The sequence below is a fragment of the Triticum urartu genome, chromosome 4A (genome assembly GCF_056163025.1).
Source record: "Triticum urartu cultivar PI428250 chromosome 4A, HENAU_Tu73, whole genome shotgun sequence".
NCBI classification, from domain to species: Eukaryota; Viridiplantae; Streptophyta; class Magnoliopsida; order Poales; family Poaceae; genus Triticum; species Triticum urartu.
The window spans coordinates 167388608-167407391 of record NC_141876.1 but is presented as its reverse complement, the minus strand read 5'-3'; the positions used below and the strand labels follow the sequence as shown (position 1 = coordinate 167407391).

At 43.1% G+C, this 18784-nt stretch overlaps 1 pseudogene across 1 annotated transcript; it reads left to right on the top strand.

The window, feature by feature from the left end:
• The first annotated feature begins 215 nt into the window (after positions 1-215).
• On the top strand, positions 216-18499 carry LOC125554776 (putative glycerol-3-phosphate acyltransferase 3; annotated as a pseudogene). Its single transcript, XR_015600636.1, has 13 exons — positions 216-560; positions 730-856; positions 1109-2994; positions 3102-3181; positions 3678-3735; positions 4746-4839; positions 5100-5161; positions 6262-6399; positions 7142-7236; positions 8114-8287; positions 8578-10159; positions 11011-11518; positions 17992-18499. The product of XR_015600636.1 is annotated as a putative glycerol-3-phosphate acyltransferase 3 (transcript).
• The last annotated feature ends 285 nt before the right edge of the window (positions 18500-18784 follow it).

Sequence of the window (18784 nt, the reverse complement as noted above, 5' to 3'; positions counted from 1 at the left end):
TCTCGATTCCTTGATGCGATTTTGGCCGTTGGATCGAGAGCAGGGAGGAGCTGGGCCGTCGGATCGAGCCAACGGCACTGTAGAAATGAATAGTTACCGTCTCTCGGTAAAAATCTCGTGCCACCGCGCGTAATTCCTGTCACCCGCCGAGGGCATTTTCGTAATTTCGCTACGGGATATAAAAGCCCAATGCCCATAGGGTTTCCCCCCAATCGTCTTCCTCCCTCTTCCTGTTCACGGAGGGGGAGCCGCCGCCGCCCCTTCCCCTTCCAAAGCTTGCGCTCTTTCTCTCTTCCCCGCCCCCTCGCGCCGCTGGCCGCCAGCCCGCCGACTTCTTCGCCTCCGGGAAGCACCGCCTTGTTTTCTGTTCGGCGGCGGCCGTTGTCGAGCTCGAGCCCGGGTGCGGCGGCGCGTTTTTGAGCATGCCTGCGGCCCGAAGCGGCGGGGGTAGAGGCGCAGGGCGAGGAGCACCCGCCGGAGGCGCTCGATGTGGCTCCCCCGTCACTCATTCTACGCTGACTGCAGATGCTTCCCCGTGGCCCCTCCTTCTCCATCGCCAGGCAGGGCTCGGCTCCAGTTCTACTCTAGGCCCTCTCTCTCTCTCTCTCTAACTGCTACTGCATCCATCATCTAAGAACCGCTACTCTTGTGTAATATTTTTCGTTCGATTTGTTATCTACCGGTGCTCATCTAGGTCTTCTGTTGCCGTTCGATTTTTTTCTGTTCTAGGGTTAGGATTTGCTATTGGATTGGTGACTGCCGTGAGCTGATAACATATCAGGTCACTATGATCTCCCGTCCCTATTGATCGAGGATGCTTTGCTGGTTCTGCCTTTGCTCGGCCATCCCATTGCAGGTGCTCATCTTATCCCGTCTTTCTCTGTCCGTATTTTATTTTAGCTCCTGTATTTTGAGCATGGATTGTGCCTTAATAAATCTACTGTTATTGTTAGGCTTCTTTTTGTGGGGGGTTTGCTTATTTTTGGTTTTCATTGTTAAAATCTTGTGCTGCTCACTTACTTTGTTTTACCAGTCATTCACCTATTTTACTGATAATGGACTATCTGTTGAGTATCTTTTTTTGGAGCTAATCTCATATTTTCTTCAGGTTGCCACCAATGGGAATACAGCTAGTGGACTGGTTTTGCTTGTCAGCGACCAGAACAAGAACAAAGTCAGTTCTATCTATACATATTCAACTTTGGGGATGATTGGAGGCTCTGTGTTCATAGTTTATATGGGTCATCTTTATATCTGGGCCATGGTAGCTGTGAGAGCTTTTTAACCTACTCAGAAGATCGAGCGAAGAGAAGCAACTGTCAGGGCTCAGGCTGCTGAATTGGTAGCTTATATGGCATTCTGATTATACTATTATTTTGAACCAGAAAATTGTCAATGATTACATATATCTTTGTGGAAACAAGTTTCATCACTTCTTCACAGACACTTCTTCATGGCATTCTTAGTCGGGAGCTTGGTAACAGCTTAAACTTCAGATCACTTGCTGTATAGGGTTGTCAGCAGCATAATAAAGTGCCTGAAGTTTATTCGCTATTTTTCTTTATATTGCAGGTAAGGCTCAATATATCTTTCAGTATGCAAATAATTTCCATTGATGACGATTTGTTTAAAGACTTCCATCTCGTTTTAAGAATATTTTTATCCTATAATATGTGTAAAGAGCTTATCGAAATCAGAGTAATAGACTGTATCGTACCCATGACATTTACAGCCTGCTTGGTACTGAATATTGCAGGGAGATGCACAGTACATATAAAACTATGTAAGAAAAACTGTTTCTTGCACATTTAGACGGATTGTGATATAACTTATATATTCCATTTTACTGTAGTTTAGCATGCTGTACAATCCTGCTATCCATGGATGATTGCGCCTGTTTCTTTCATGCGGTCCATTTTCCCTTCAGGATATGTTTTGAAAACATGTTATCATGTAGATTTGTGCAGTCATGGTCAACTGGTACAGATATGTATAGTTTCAAAAGAACATTACAGATATGTATAGTTTCAAAAGAACAGTACGACAACTAATTATCGCTGACTTGCATCTCTCTTTTTGTTGTGTTGATTGCTTTTGCCAAGTCATTTTGTCCTTTACTATATTTAGTTATTTACCAATGCTTAACAATACCACTTTTGCTTGGCTATAGTAGATCTTGCAGGTTGTATGATTCCTTTTATACTTCCAAATTTTTATTAGTTACCACTATATACTTCCAAATCTTGTACTGAATCTGCTCAATAGTAGAACAGAGTTCAGTTATCTGAATCATAGCAGCACACACATACACCGCAGTTCGTAATGTCATTTACTAGGGGTTGCGTTAGGGTATTTTATTTCCATTATAAACTGATAATAATTATGAGTTTAGTAAGGTAACAATAATCTGGGTTATAGCAGAACATTAGATGTGGTATGCTTGTATGAGTAGAATGTAGAGTTTATAAATGAACTAAAATCTGAGAGCAGGAAGTGGTAGGTTTAATTTCAGTTAGAAAAATTGGTGTACTGCAGCATCATATATTCAGGTAATCCCTTGCATTTTTTTGCCATGTTCAAGCTTTATACATCGTTTGTATATATGCATAAAGTACGCAACATAAACTGGAGTTCGTAGTGTCAGGAGTAAGAAGGGTGCAACTAAGTAGTAGCATGTTACAGGATAAGAACGGCTGTTTAGTTTAACAATGCCCTTTAACAGTGTAACTCCAAAGAGGTCGGATAAAATGAATTATTGATATATCTGAACTCTAGAGTATAAGATGCATCTTCCTACGCTTCCTGAGATCACGGTTATCGTACCTATTTATTTGAGATATGCTAAGTGTTCCTTTGATAGTAGATGCAACTTGCAGCTTTTGTGGACGTTCGTTTGTTTGTGGGAAATTTTATCTCTTCCCTACAGTCAAAGCTCATGTGCAATTTGGAGAGAAATGCACGCATGCTATCGCTGCATTTGACAATTCCTTTTAGGTGAAAAAACCTGGCTTTGTTTTGTTCCTTTTTGTTCTTTGTTTATTACTGTTAATTGCTCAGAGCGATCGTTCCCAAAGTAGTGTTGAACAATTAGTCATTTGCAGGTATCAAGCCAATAGCGGCTTACGTTTCCTGGTCATTTTTCTCTTGGAAATGGAAGTTGTTGCTTCCTAGGTGAGCTGAGGTGATAACTGAACTCTCTTCTACTATTGAGCAGATTCAGTATTCACGTATATTTTCATTAGCCCAAGGATAGTTTTTATTGTGTTGTGGCTGTGGGCATCTACCGAAAAAATAAAAGAGGATGAGCGAGACTACTACAGCGAGAGACGGTGGCCATGAAAGCTATGGAGTAGATCGAAACTTGCTTTGTGTAGTAGTTCTGAGAGTAGATCTGAGAGTAGATCCAAACTTGCTTTGTGGAGTAGTTCTAGATTAGCAACATCATGCTGCCTTGCAATTTTCCCTCTTCTGTTTGACCCCTTAACCTGTTTCTGGGACATCCGAAAAAGTTGCTGTCCACTGTTTAGGTTTGTGAAATTTCATTGCATCATTTGTTCATTTCACTCGCATTTTCCACATGTTCTAATGATTAACGTTGTTCGGTTTTGGATGATTCCATTCTGTGATGCAATATGATATGCCACTGATTGCTTCTCCACTGTCTGCAATCCTTTTAGGCACGGGAATGAGTTTGCACCTACTGTTGGATTCTTCCTTACTACCCACCCGTCTCAGGTACTTGCCCCTGTTCCAAATCAAGTTCATCACCTCTGAAGTACGGTGATTTATATATCCCCTTTTATTGTGTACTATAGTTTAAGAGTTTTCTCCGGAACTGATGCTATAACTTCTTAAACTACATATAGTTTAAGAGTTTTCTCCGGAACTGATGCTATAACTTCTTAAACTACAGTTACATGCATATCCGAGTCTGAATCAGATAACTCACAGTGCTCATGTGTATTTATGTATCAAGATTCACATTTCCTGTCTATAGAGTGGTGGGTGAAAAATAGTTAAGAAAACAAATGCACCTGGAAGATGTACTATACTTGGAAAGAGAAGAGCCAAACAAAGATTTTTCATACTGTGTTGGAAATTTCGAGCGGTCTTAGCTGTCAGAATTCTGATAATTACACACAATTGCTTGTTTACATGTACTCATCTCCTGCCTGATATTTCCAGGTGGTCGTTCGTAGATGGCATGCTCAAGAGGAACACATCATATTACATGTGAACACTGATATCTTTGAATGGCCTTACATGTGGACACAACAGCCTGAACTTGAATAGTACAATCTATAATTGTAGCTAGCACATCAACAAACAGCCATGTGAAAACATTAGTTTGCTGCCTTTATTGCATTTTTTTGGAGCCGTAATTCTTTTATAGCATTTCCTTGCCTTTATTGCTTTGAAAAACACCATTGATCATAAGCTGATTGCGGCAGCAGGGTCGGATATTTAAGCATACCTAGGATATTTATATTTTAGTTGGCAAATAGTTATGCCAATTTTGTGATTTATCTATTTCTTTCACCTTTGGTCATAAGCTGATTGCGGCAGCAGGCTCGAGCTTGTGTGTTAATCAGAAAATTAATTAATCCGCTACCGGTGAGAAATGTGTCCGGTGTGGTGCAAGTTAATATATTCTGTACACATAAATGGTTAACATAGTCTGTACCTGCCTCTTGGGTGATTTTGTGAGTTGTGATAGATTGCTCCTGATGATGCCTCCTCTACAGATTTCTAGGATTCAAGGTCCCCTGACCTTGGCCAAGGACTATGACATGGAGTGACCTATTAATGTTGTTGACACATCTTCTCTACATTTATCCTGTATAAGCTCTTGTGTCATACTTTATTTATATACACACATATACCATGTGCTTATGTTGTTATGAACACTTCTCCATACAATTTGATCTTAGAGTACATGGCTATATCTTGATTAAAGAATATCAAGCACTCCAATAGTCATAATTAAGACGTACATATTTAAGTACTCGAGCAGATGGAGTATCTCATTACCTTCGCAGATGTGATCTCAATGTTATTTCGCTTCCCATCTTTTTATTGACAGAGATGATATTTTACAGGTATAAGGATTCACTTCGATTGCAGTTTCCCTACCCGAAGTTCATCCACGGCTACCGGACTGGTTAGTGCACTTCCTGCCAAGATTCATCATTGCCGTTATCTATTTGATTTGTGTAATCCACCATGCAAGCACACTTTTTTTTTCTTTCGAAATAAAGTGAGTAGTGCATATACAGCATAGCTAAGCCTTCTATATTCTTTCATTGAATGGAATTCACACACAAAAAATGACTTGCTATGTGAGAAGAATAGCAGTCCGTTAGTCAGGAAACAACCGGATGACTTAAGATATTTTGCATTTCCAGATTGTGCACATCTTAGCTCAGATCGGCAACTCTACTTGTCATGTTCTATATGGACATCCTCTACTGGTTCTGTAAAATAAATAACAAATTGATTTTATCCATTATACATAAATTCTAATGTAATGGGCAGCTATTTTCTATTAGTATACTTGAAATGATATTGAGGTATGCTCCCCTGGTTTAATCCATGTAGACTGACACTTGAGCTTTGATCATGGATGCATGAATATGACATCAGTCCAAATATTCCAGACATAAACTGTTCTTGTGAGAGGTTATATTTTGTGCTGGATGGATATTTGTGTATAGGAAAGATAAATTTATTCTTTATTAACCTACGGTTCGATGTATAGCGATGGGAGTGAGCTGTTTAGTTAATGATCTTGCTTGTGTTGCTGTGGTTCAGGTTCCTTTTGCTTCAGATAAGAGCTATAAAAGAGTTAATTTATTCCGAAACTATTAAAGCTGGGGAGTGACATCTTTTTGTGGGGCTGCATTTTTAATGGTTCATTATTTTTAGATTCAACCATCAAGGATTTAGTGACCTGCTATAAAAGGCTTCAACAGGCTGTTTGAATTACTGCCTTAGGTTAGTAAAATTTGAACATGTGACTTTATCTTAGTGCCAACCATCAAGGATTTAGTGACCTGTTCTTAATGATATATAGAGGAGTGGGCAATAGTGCACAGTAATAATAAAAATACATCATGTGTGTGTGCATGACACATGCCCATGATTCATAATGATTTGCGGCAGTCTTGGAAGAAAATTTCCCATTGTTGTTCATCCCGTTTTGAGTGTTATTTGCAAAGTTCATCCGTTAGTGAAAGGAACATTTACTCTTCTTTGTTTTAGTGTTGTCTCCCTACTTTTATGGCAGAGAATGGTGTGGCACCGATGATTGATGGAGTAGGATTTAACCAAGCTTGATGTTACCAAGCTACACCCGTTATCACCTGAAGTTATCTCACGCCAAGCGAGGATCAACATTGGGTACAGAGTTGAAGTCTTTTAATTTGCATACAGTAAAGCTGCTTGGTTCCTCATTCATATTTGGATCCACCTATTATTTGTTTCTATTGATTTATAAGTTACACTAATGAGATGTTCATTAAAAAATAGTTCCATGACTTCAGATAATTGATCGAGAATAGTGCTAATGAATTGTTTTGGCTTCCTATGCATTAAAGAAATAGTTCCATGACTATTATTATTGCATCATCTAATCCATGAATATAGACAATTGGATAATTTGTTCCTTGACTTGCTCTGTTTGGAACCTTCTCTTCTCTGTTTTGGTGGTGAATGTTGAGGTGGTCCAAGCTCAAAACAGAAAAATGTTTAGGTGATCCAAGCTCGAAACGGAAAAAATGTCCACGTGGTCCTTTTCCATGTGCTTGTGCTTGTACTTGATATTCGTTTTTAACTGTACAATGTTTCTTTTTTTCAAGAATGAGTTGGAACGTACTATCACTATAACACTGGGTTATGTTAATGCAAAATCTTTAAATGTGAGGATGCGTATGTCCATTGGCGAGGTTACAAGTATGCTAAATTACTAATCATCTGCCGAATTTAGTGAACTTGCTTTTTACACGACGGCCTTCTGTTTGTGTCATCCTATTAGATGAAGTGTTCCGAATTTTGAGTAGACAACTTATTTACCTTTGTTATTTTGTGTTCTGTGGATGGAAGAGAACAATTTCTTTCTGTATGAGTGTGACACTTCTTGCAGAGTTAAAGGTCATAGTGGGAACACCGCTTGGACTGCTTCTGGACTTCCACGGTGACACTAGGCTGTTCCAAGGCCAACTTGAGCTCCTCCTTGTGGTAATGTTAGCCGACGAGCTTCTTCTACCTCAACTATGTGGATGTCCGCCAGTGAGATATATAGTCTCTACATTTCCATCATGCACAGACTTTTTATGCATGATGCTTCCGTGGATTAGGATATGAATTCGATGCTCTTACGATGATTTTACTTTTTTTTTTGTTTTCTTTTCCTTTCGTTCTGCCATTATATCATTATATCTCAATAGGTCCTACGATGGAGGTTGAAGGGTAGTTTGATTTGAATCATGCTTGGTTGAATGAATATAGTGGTTTTGACTTTATGAACAACCAGATCATTTCTCTGGATGCCTTGTGCATATATAATTAGCTCTCATCTTTGGTTTAACTTTGGAACGAGAGTATTCACTAGAGGAGATTCATGGTTGCAGTATCTAATTTTATTGGTCTGTTCTAACTTTAGAATGAGAGTAATCACTAGAGGATTGGATTCATGGTTGCAATATCTAATCTCTATTAATTTGCTTTTATATATTATGAACTTCAGTTTCTTTATATGCCAAAACAAAACCACTAATTTGGAAACCTCTGTCAGTGTTGAATAATTAGGCACATAATAAAGGTGAGATGCCTTTACTTTGCTTCATCGCATAGTGTAATCAAGTTTTGTGAAGAAAATCTTGGAGGATATCTATGAATAGTAGGCTTATTATGTTTTCTGGGTGCCATGTAGAATAGTAAGATAAATTTTTTTACTCTTATCTTTTATATTATTTTATGTTAAAGAGGTTACACTTTATCCACATCACTGAATATTGTCCAAAGCGATTCTCCTTCATATAGGCCAAATTATTTTCTCCCTATCCATGAGGCACACTATTTGAATAGTTTGCTAACCCGATATGTCCTTTAGCAGATCCGTGTGTCGCAATATGCAAGCAAATCAAATGAAGGAGTGTGGACAAAGACAAAGTTATATATCAAGCAAATCAGATGAAGGCGTGTGGACAAAGTTATATATCTAATGGTCGACCATGTAGTTTACTACTATGGCCTGCTTTTGGTTTCTATCATACCAAACCTTGCTTAGGTATTTAATGTCACATTTTATAACAAATGCGCAGATGGCATGTAGATAGTCATTTTTATATATTTTACGAGGTCATTACTGTTGTGAGTATCTACCATCACCTACCCTTTGAGTAATATCAGATATATTTCTATCCTGAGATATATTGAGTGATATCAGCTCTTAATAGAAAAGGAGTTATATCAGAAGTTTGATCATTGAACTTCTTTTGAGTAATTCCTTGATACATTTCCATCCTGAGATAGTCTCTACATTTCCATCCTGAGATACATTTTTTTTTCTATTATCAGGTTAGCGAAAACAGGATTACGTAGGAGTTGAGGTTTGGCAAGTAGCATCTCTTTGATTAAGTCCAAACCATAATTGAGAGGCATTGCAGTCATGGGTCAGTTCATAGATAATGCTATGTTTTATATGGAATACTTCAATGGTTTTATTACCGGGTTGGATATGAGTGCACCCGGATACGGACAAGAGACCAACGATAACAAATAATTGACCAGGCTTTGTAAAAGCGGCAGGGATCAGATAGTATCATATGTGCCATTGCCTTCGAAATTGAAAAGGGGAGACCGTCGCTCACTGTCCAACAGCTTTAGAATCGCAAGTGCATCATTGTTTACACATAAATCGTTTTATACAATGTATCTAACGGATTGACGGCATCAGGCTAATGTGACATGTCGCCTATGAAGTTGATCGACAAGGCAGCTGAATGAAGCAACTTATTAGTATGTCTAATAGCTATGGCTATGTAGTTTTTTACCTTTTTATGTGTTCCTCTCTTGGTACTTCCTCTCTCATGTTCGTGATCTTAGTACCAAACTTAATTTCAAGTGGTTAGTTTTTGTGGTCTCATGAGCGCACTAAATCGAATGCTGCCTTATTTCTCGTGACGATGTCAAACTCAATGATGTTTTGTTCCTATTGCGTGTGAATGTTTTTCTTCTTATTAGTTCGTTGTATCCTGTTTGAATACGTACGCTAAACCTGGTTTCCTACTAAATTGAGCATTACCTGCTTGGACACTTTGTTGTGACCGGCACCCTTGCGCTAAGGCGCGTTTCCGATCTAGTATATACTGTAAAGCTAGGTGCAGCTTGCTCACCATAACAAGCTAGCGCATCTATCCACCATGGCCAAGAAGCCGAAGCTCTTCTCCGCCCTGCTCTCCTTCCTCCTCCACGGGACTAGGCCTCCGATCTCCAGCCGGGTCACTGCCACCGCCATGACTGAATCATCACCGCACCCTTCCTCGCTGCACCACCTCGGCAGATCCTCACATCCTCCCATGGCAGAGAAGATCGCCGCCGGGCGAACCCTCGTCCTCGACGTGGACGCCGCGCTCCTCCTCCGGTCGTCGTCATCCCTCTTCCCCTACTTCATGCTCGTGGCTCTCGAGGCTGGAGGATACCTACTAGGCCTCGTACTCCTCCTCTACCCAATCATCTTAAGCATGGGCCGCGCCAGCGATGTGGCAGTGAGGGTGATGGCCATGGTGGCCTTCTGCGGGCTGCGCGCGAGCCGGTTCCGCGCCGGCCGCGCCGTGCTACCCAAGTGGTTCATGGAGGACGTGGCGGCTGAAGGGTTCGAGGCGATGAGGATGAGCGGCGCCGCTGGCGGGCGGAGAGTGTGCGTGACGAGGCGGTTGCCGAGAGTGATGGTGGAGGGGCTCCTGAGGGATTACCTCGGCACCGAGGCTGTCGTCGGAAAGGAGATGAAGGTGCTGTGGGGGTTCTACACCGTCTAATGGCGGAAGAAGACGAGGTGGTGTTGGTAGAGGAGAAGAAGATCATGGCGGAGGGTGATGATGCTCTGGGATTCTGCGGGTCGTTAGAGTTTCTCTTGCATCCTCTTTCACGTTCTTGCAAGGTACGTAGTGTAACATAAATCTCCATCTAGCAAGCTACGTGTTTTCTCTTGGCAATCACTCCCGAAAAAAAAAACTAATCACTATATAAAGAACAACACCATACTCTTTATACATACTCCTACATGTGTTTGTGTGTCTGTTAATTACACCCAAAGAGAAATCTAAATGGAAATATGCGAAGTACGGAGTAGTACGTGTATGCATGCACATTTCATCTGTCAAATAAGTTGATGCCGTGCTTATCATGTAATCCGTCACCTACGTACACATGCTTTTCTACCTTTTTCTCATAATCGGTTGGTCTCTTACTAAATACTGTAATAAAGTATCTTTCTCCGTCTCATAATGTAAGACACCTTTTGAAACTATACTAGTGTCAAAAAAGATCGTATATACTTTGATGAACCTCTCACCGCTCACAATTGTGATGAACGAGTCGGTGTCCTGTACCATTTGTCACGAGCTTACCTTTTGTATGACACTTTGTCAAAGATATCACGCAGTACAACACATACTACGGGCTCATTCGGTTTGGAGGAAATCAAAACGTAGGAATTAGGAGTAGTATAGGAATATGATAGGATGGCACTTGCCATTCTAAGAAATTGACTTGCCTCGTTCCTACGCGTAAAATGAGCTTTGAGTGGATGTGTAGTTTCCTCCAAAAACACGGGAAATGAGTAGTATTCCTACGAAATTCCTGCACGCATTTCCTACAAACCGAATGCATACATAGGAAATTTTCCTCTGGAATCCTTATTCCTATGTTTTTCCTACGAAAATCCTCCAAACCGAATGAGGCTACATGAGTTGTGACACATTTACTCTGCTCTCTGGGTACGACGTCCAGGATATCTACCTCGCGACAAGAGGCGACAGGGCCACGTGGCAGGCGCTCCCGAGGAGCAAGTACCCCAAGGCCGTGGTGTTCCATGACGGCCGTCTCGCGTTCCGGCCAACCGCTGGCAGCACGCTCGCCATGTTCATGTGGCTGCCCTTCAGCGTTGCCCTTGCCTCCGCCCGCCTCACCATCGCGCTCACCGTGCCATATCGATATTCCACGCCGATCCTGGCGGCCACCGGCATGTCATGGCGGCTCAAGGCCGGCGATCGGCCACCGCTGCAGACCGCTGGCGTCGAGCGAGGTTGCCGGCGCGGGCAGCTGTTTGTGTGCAACCACCGCACTCTCCTCGACCCGGTGTACGTGTCAGTGGCGCTGGACCGACCGGTGCGCGCCGTGTCGTATAGCCTCAGCCGCCTCTCGGAGCTCATCTCTCCAATCGGCAGCACCGTGCGGCTGACACGAGACCGCGACGCCGACGGACGTGCCATGGCCCGACTCCTGGACAGTGGGGACTGTTGGAAAATTAGGCAAGTTCATGATTAATTCCAGTAAATAATTCATGACTAGAAGAGATACTAGTATGCAAAAATCTAGCAAACGAGAAGAACAGCAAGACATGCATAACAGCAGCAAACACGAAACAGTAGCTGTAGAAACAGACATGAACAGAGGATGTTGGACGTACTGATCGTTAGCTATTATGGGTGCGACAGTGTTGATGACGATGTTGGCGACGATCTGCTGCTGACGGCGATGAATACGACGATGAGTAGCACCGCCCGACTTAGACGGAAGACGACCCGTGATGACGAATTTGAGCAGTCGCGCACAGCGCTTCCCAAAAACCTAATTCGTCCTCTCCCGGTGCAGGATCGCAAAGACGAACGGTTCCGGAGACCTGCTCTCCCACGCGCCGATGCACGCCGGCGTTTGGGATGGAGTAGACTACGATGGCGACGCAAGTTGTGAGATGAGGCAAAACCCTAGGTGTTTTTCGGTGTGTCTCTGGCCGCAGCCGGTAGCTGTATATATATTAGGACCAGAGGCGGTATTGTGTCGCGACCACAATCCCAAACCGACTCGGTTTCTAATTCGTATACTTACCGGACAAGAAATCAAAAAAACTTGTCTGCCAAGACATAAAAATAAAACGGCAAAAGGAAGCTGCGCTCCTGCAAGGAGACGGACCGGATTTCGGCGGACCATTCACGCGCATGTCGCATGTACGCGCCGCCTCGCCTCGCCTCGCCTCGCCTCGCCTCGCCTCGCCTCGCCACGGCCCGGCCCGGCCCGGCCAGGCGAGGCGAGCGAGCGCGCGCGTGTGGTTTTCCCTTTCCCTTCTCACACACCACTTAGAGTGGTAGAGAGAACCCACTATATAAAGAGGTCCAATTCTTCTTCAACTTCCAAGGTGGGACTAAACTTAGCACCACCACTTGCCATTTTACACATGGGCTTTGAGATTTCAGAAATTGCTATGGGCCTAGCCCATTAATTCTAACAATCCCCCACCAGATCTCAAATACCCATTTAGAGATTTGCCTTCTCTCACCACTTGTTTAATATACCAGTATTTCAGCAGAGACTGTTAAGTTGAACTTCTGCCTAGAACTTTAAGCTACATCCATTCACAACTTGACAATGGACTATGCCTTGAATTGCTAGTTTTGTGTGAACAGGTTTCACTCAAAGTCTTAACCAGTACCTGACCGCCAGTAGGCTACCCCGCGGTTTGGAGCTTATACGTCATACTCCCTGGTCTCTTCGTGAGTTTACTAGAGATCACCCAAATCTCATAGACTGCGACGTTTACAGTCAGAACTCATATAGGTGTGTTCTTTCAAGACTGCTCTGTAGGATAGCATCTTTGCTAATTATAGCCAATAGAACCACATTAAGGCATGTTGCCGACCTGCCTTACAGATCTGAGCCTTACAGCTCTGAGAGTTTTGCATCTTCACTTGGAGACGATCATAAGTTATTACTCTCCTTAGTTAACCAATAGCTTGTTCTTCCCAGATCCTAATTCACGGGATCTCCGATCACAAAGGTTGGGTTACTACTATGGTGTAACATCTATGGGTCTCATACCCATCTCCCTCGATGCAATATCTATCACATTTCGTGATAGTCCCTTTGTAAAGGGATCTGCCAGGTTTTTGTCTGTTTGTATATATGTAACAGTTATTACTCCGGAGTTTCTCAACTTCCTGATAGACTTCAAACGTCTTTTCACGTGTCTTGATGACTTTGCATTATCTTTAGAATTGTTCACTTTAGCGATAACCGTTTGGTTATCATAATTCATAAGAATAGCCGGTACAGGTTTTTCAACAACCGGCAAGTCCATCAAGAGCTCACGCAGCCATTCTGCCTCAACAGTAGCTGTGTCCAAAGCAGTTAATTCTGCTTCCATAGTTGACCTCGTCAATATGGTTTGCTTGCAAGACCTCCATGACACTGCGCCACCACCATGAGTAAATACATACCCACTTGTTGCGTAAAGTACATCAACATCGGAGATCCAATTTGAATCACTATATCCTTCTAGCACAGCAGGATGCCCTGAATAAGTAATTCCGTAACTCATAGTACTTCTCAGATAGCGCAAGACCCTTTCTAGTGCATGCCAATGATCATCACCCGGGTTGGACATGAACCTACTCAGTTTGCTCACAGCAAAAGAGATATCTGGTCTTGTAGCGCTAGCTAAGTACATGAGTGAACCGACAATTTGAGAGTATCTTAATTGATCTCTCGTTTCTTTCTTGTTCTTTCTGAGTGTCACGCTGGGATCATAAGGTGTTGGAGAAGGCTTGCTATCCATAAAACCGAATCGGTTCAAGACCTTCTCAACATAGTGAGATTGCGTTAATGTAATCCCACTCTCATCCTTAATAAGTTTGATGTTTAGAATTACATCGGCTTCTCCCAGATCTTTCATGTCAAAACTTTTTGATAGAAAAGACTTGACCTCATTAATTGCATTAATGTTTGTACCAAAGATCAGTATGTCGTCCACATACAAACATAATATGACACTATTGCCCCCACCATGGCGATAGTAAACACACCTATCAGCCTCGTTAATGACAAATCCTGCAGAAGTCAAAGTTCTTTCAAACTTCTCATGCCATTGCTTAGGTGCCTGTTTCAGACCATACAAAGATTTTAACAACTTTCACACCTTTCTCTCTTCACCCTTTACCACAAACCCGTCAGGCTGATCCATATAGATCTCCTCTTCCAACTCTCCATTGAGAAAAGCTGTCTTTACATCCATTTGATGAATGATAAGACCATAAGAGGCAGCCAAGGAAAGTAACACTCAAATGGTGGTCATTCTAGCAACGGGTGAATAGGTGTCAAAGTAATCTTCGCCTTCTTTCTGAGTGTAGCCCTTGGCCACTAGCCGCGCCTTGTATTTATCAATAGTACCATCAGGCTTTAGCTTCTTTTTGAACACCCACTTACAGCCCACAGGTTTACAACCATATGGTCTATCAGTTAGTTCCCAAGTTCCATTAGAAAGAATTGAGTCCATCTCATTATGAACAGCTTCTTTCCAATCATCTACATCCGGAGATGCATATGCTTCTGCAATCGTCTTGGGTGTGTCGTCCACAAGGTATACAATGAAATCATCACCAAAGGATTTTGCAATCCTTTGTCTCTTGTTCCTTCTAGGAACTTCATTGTTATCCTTCTCAAGGATTTCCTCATGTGATTGTTCGAAATATTCATCAGTTGTACTAGATTCAGGAATTATCTCAGAAGAAAATCTAGCAATGCTATGCATATCTTTCATAGGAAATATGTTCTCAAAAAATGTTGCATCACGAGATTCCATTATAGTATCAACATGCATATCAGGTACTTCAGATTTTACCACTAAAAACCTATAAGCAATGCTCCGTTGAGCATACCCTAGAAAGACACAATCCACTGTCTTTGGTCCAAGTTTGCGTTTCTTAGGAATTGGAAATATTGACCTTTGCCAAACATCCCCAAGTGCGCAAATAAGAAAGTGATGGTTTTCTCCCAACCCACTCCTCATAAGGGGTTTTCTCTTTATTATTGTTGGGAACTTTATTCAGGACATGACATGAAGTCAATAGAGCCTCCCCCCACCATGCCTTAGATAAACCAGCAGTGTCTAACATGGCATTCACCAAGTCAGTCAATGTGCGGTTTTTCCTCTCGGCCACTCCATTTGATTGAGGTGAATAGGGAGGCGTCCTCTCATGAATAATACCATGTTCCTCACAAAATTCATCAAAAACTTTTGGAAAATACTCTCCACCACGATCGGACCTAAGACGCTTGATCTTTCTCTCTAGTTGATTTTCAACTTCAGCTTTATAGATTTTAAAGTAGTCTAATGCTTCATCTTTAGTTTGCAACAAATAAACATAGCAAAATCTAGTCGCATCATCAATCAAAGTCATGAAATATCTCTTTCCACCTTTTGTCAACACACCATTCATCTCACAAAGATCAGAATGTATGAGTTCTAGAGGTGCCAAGTTTCTCTCCTCGGCAGCCTTATGAGGCTTTCGAGGTTGCTTAGATTGCACACAACTATGGCACTTAGAACCTTTGGCAACTGTGAAGTTCGGAATTAAACTCATGCTGGATAGCCGAGACATTAAACCAAAATTAATATGACATAAACGAGAGTGCCAAATACTTGCATCATCGTTAACGCTAGCACAAATTTGGTTTATTGACTTATTGCAAAAATCTGAAAGAGAAAAGCGGAACAAGCCTCCGCACTCATAGCCTTTTCCTATAAATTGTCCAAATCTTGACACGATTACTTTATTGGACTCTAAAACTACCTTAAATCCATCTCAACATAGAAGGGAGCCGCTAACTAGATTCTTTTTCATAGTAGGGACATGCTGCACGTTCCTTAGTTGCACGATCTTTCCCGAAGTAAACTTCAGATCCACCGTGCCAATGCCACGAACAGAAGCATGTGACCCATTCCCCATTAGGACGGAAGAATCCCTTGCGACCTGATAAGAAGTAAACAGGGAGATGTCAGCACACACATGAACGTTAGCACCCGAATCAATCCACCACGAAGATGATTGAAATACTGAAAGCACAATAGGTAAATTACCATACCCATCAGTATTGCTAGCGGTCACCATGTTGACAGTCTTGGAGCTTGTTTTCCCTCTGCGGTCTGCACGTTCAGGGCATTCCTTGGAAAAGTGTCCAGGCTTCCCACAGGCGTAGCACTCTAGCTCAGCCTTGTTGAACTTCTTCTTCTTGAAGGTAGTAGTCTTGGTAGGCTTGTTGGAAACAGGTTTGTTCTTCCCTTTGTTCTTGTTCTGTGGGTACTTCTGCACCATGTTAGCAGTAGGCTGAACCTCACCTCCTTTTTCAGTGGTATCTTTAGCCCGAGCTTTTTCTTCAACATCAAGAGATGCAATCAGATTTTCAACTGATATCTCCTGTCTCTTATGCTTCAGAGTTGTGGCGAAATTCCTCCATGAAGGAGGCAACTTTGCAATCATGCACCCAGCCACGAATTTGTCGGGTAGAACACATTTAAGGAGTTCAAGTTCCTTCACAATGCACTGTATCTCATGAGCTTGTTCAACCACAGAACGGTTATTGTCCATCTTGTAGTCATGAAAACTCTCCATGATGTACAGTTCACTGCCTGCATCTGTTGCACCGAATTTTGCATTCAGTGCATCCCACAGAATTTTTCCGTCGTTTATGTGCATGTACACATCACACAGACGGTCAGCAAGAACACTCAGAATGCATCCCACAAACATAGTATTGGCTTCCTGGAATTTTCTCCGATCTTCATCGGTCATTCCCTCTGGAGCACCAACACTAGCGTGGAAAACTTTCAGAGCAGTAAGCCAGAGCGTGGTCTTCACCTGCCACCTCTTAAAGTGCACACCGGTAAACTTATCCGGCCTCAGTGCATCAGCGAATCCAGCCATAGTTAACTCAGGAAATTGCCTATAATTAGGTTTTTGGATTGTTGGAAAATTAGGCAAGTTCATGATTAATTCCAGTAAATAATTCATGACTAGAAGAGATACTAGCATGCAAAAATCTAGCAAACTAGAAGAACAGCAAGACATGCATAACAGCAGCAAACACGAAACAGTAGCTGTAGAAACAGACATGAACAGAGGATGTTGGACGTACTGATCGTTAGCTATTATGGGTGCGACAGTGTTGATGACGATGTTGGCGACGATCTGCTGCTGACGGCGATGAATACGACGATGAGTAGCACCGCCCGACTTAGACGGAAGACGACCCGTGATGACGAATTTGAGCAGTCGCGCACAGCGCTTCCCAAAAACCTAATTCGTCCTCTCCCGGTGCAGGATCGCAAAGACGAACGGTTCCGGAGACCTGCTCTCCCACGCGCCGATGCACGCCGGCGTTTGGGATGGAGTAGACTACGATGGCGACGCAAGTTGTGAGATGAGGCAAAACCCTAGGTGTTTTTCGGTGTGTCTCTGGCCGCAGCCGGTAGCTGTATATATATTAGGACCAGAGGCGGTATTGTGTCGCGACCACAATCCCAAACCGACTCGGTTTCTAATTCGTATACTTACCGGACAAGAAATCAAAAAAACTTGTCTGCCAAGACATAAAAATAAAACGGCAAAAGGAAGCTGCGCTCCTGCAAGGAGACGGACCGGATTTCGGCGGACCATTCACGCGCATGTCGCATGTACGCGCCGCCTCGCCTCGCCTCGCCTCGCCACGGCCCGGCCCGGCCCGGCCAGGCGAGGCGAGCGAGCGCGCGCGTGTGGTTTTCCCTTTCCCTTCTCACACACCACTTAGAGTGGTAGAGAGAACCCACTATATAAAGAGGTCCAATTCTTCTTCAACTTCCAAGGTGGGACTAAACTTAGCACCACAACTTGCCATTTTACACATGGGCTTTGAGATTTCAGAAATTGCTATGGGCCTAGCCCATTAATTCTAACAGGGACCTCGTCGTCGTCTGCCGCGAGGGCACCACCTGCCGCGAGCCGTACTTGCTCCGGTTCAGTCCACTTTTCGCGGAGCTCAGCGACGACGTGGTCCCCGTGGGCGTCGCCGTCGAGACGGCCATGTTCTACCCCACCACGGCGGGGGGGGGGGGGCTCAAGTGCCTCGACCCGTTCTTCTACATGGTCAACCCGAGGATGTGCTACACGGTGCAGTTCCTGGACCGGGTGCGCATGGTGGTGGTCAGGGAGGGGAAGGTGCCGAGCGCCGACATAGCCAATCTCGTGCAGAAGAAGATCGGAGATGCGCTTGGATACAGCTGCACCATGCTCACCAGGAAGGACAAGTACCTCATGCTCGCCGGCAACGACGACGTCGTCCGCAAACTAGACGGCAAGTGCTCGTCTGCTCCAGCGGGGAGGACGGACAACTGATGATGAATCATATCTACAGCTGTCTATTTTCTCCTTACACAGTTAGCCCCGTTTGATAGCTCAGTTTTTTCAAAGTATTATGACAATACTGCAGTTTTTCAAAATACCATGGTTTAATTTACCGTGAGCTGTTTGGCAACCACAAAAAACTGTACTATTTATACTGTGGTATTGTCAAAACCGTGGTATTTTCTCTACATTAAAAAAAAACCCTGGACCTTTTTTTTTAAAACAGAGCACACGAAAAAAAAACAAGACTGTTCGTTATCGCCTTCCTCGCTCCCAAGCCGTCACAGCCGCCCTAAAGATCGCCGGCCATGGGACAAGCCAAGAGAAGGCAATAGAAATAAAAAGAAAGAATT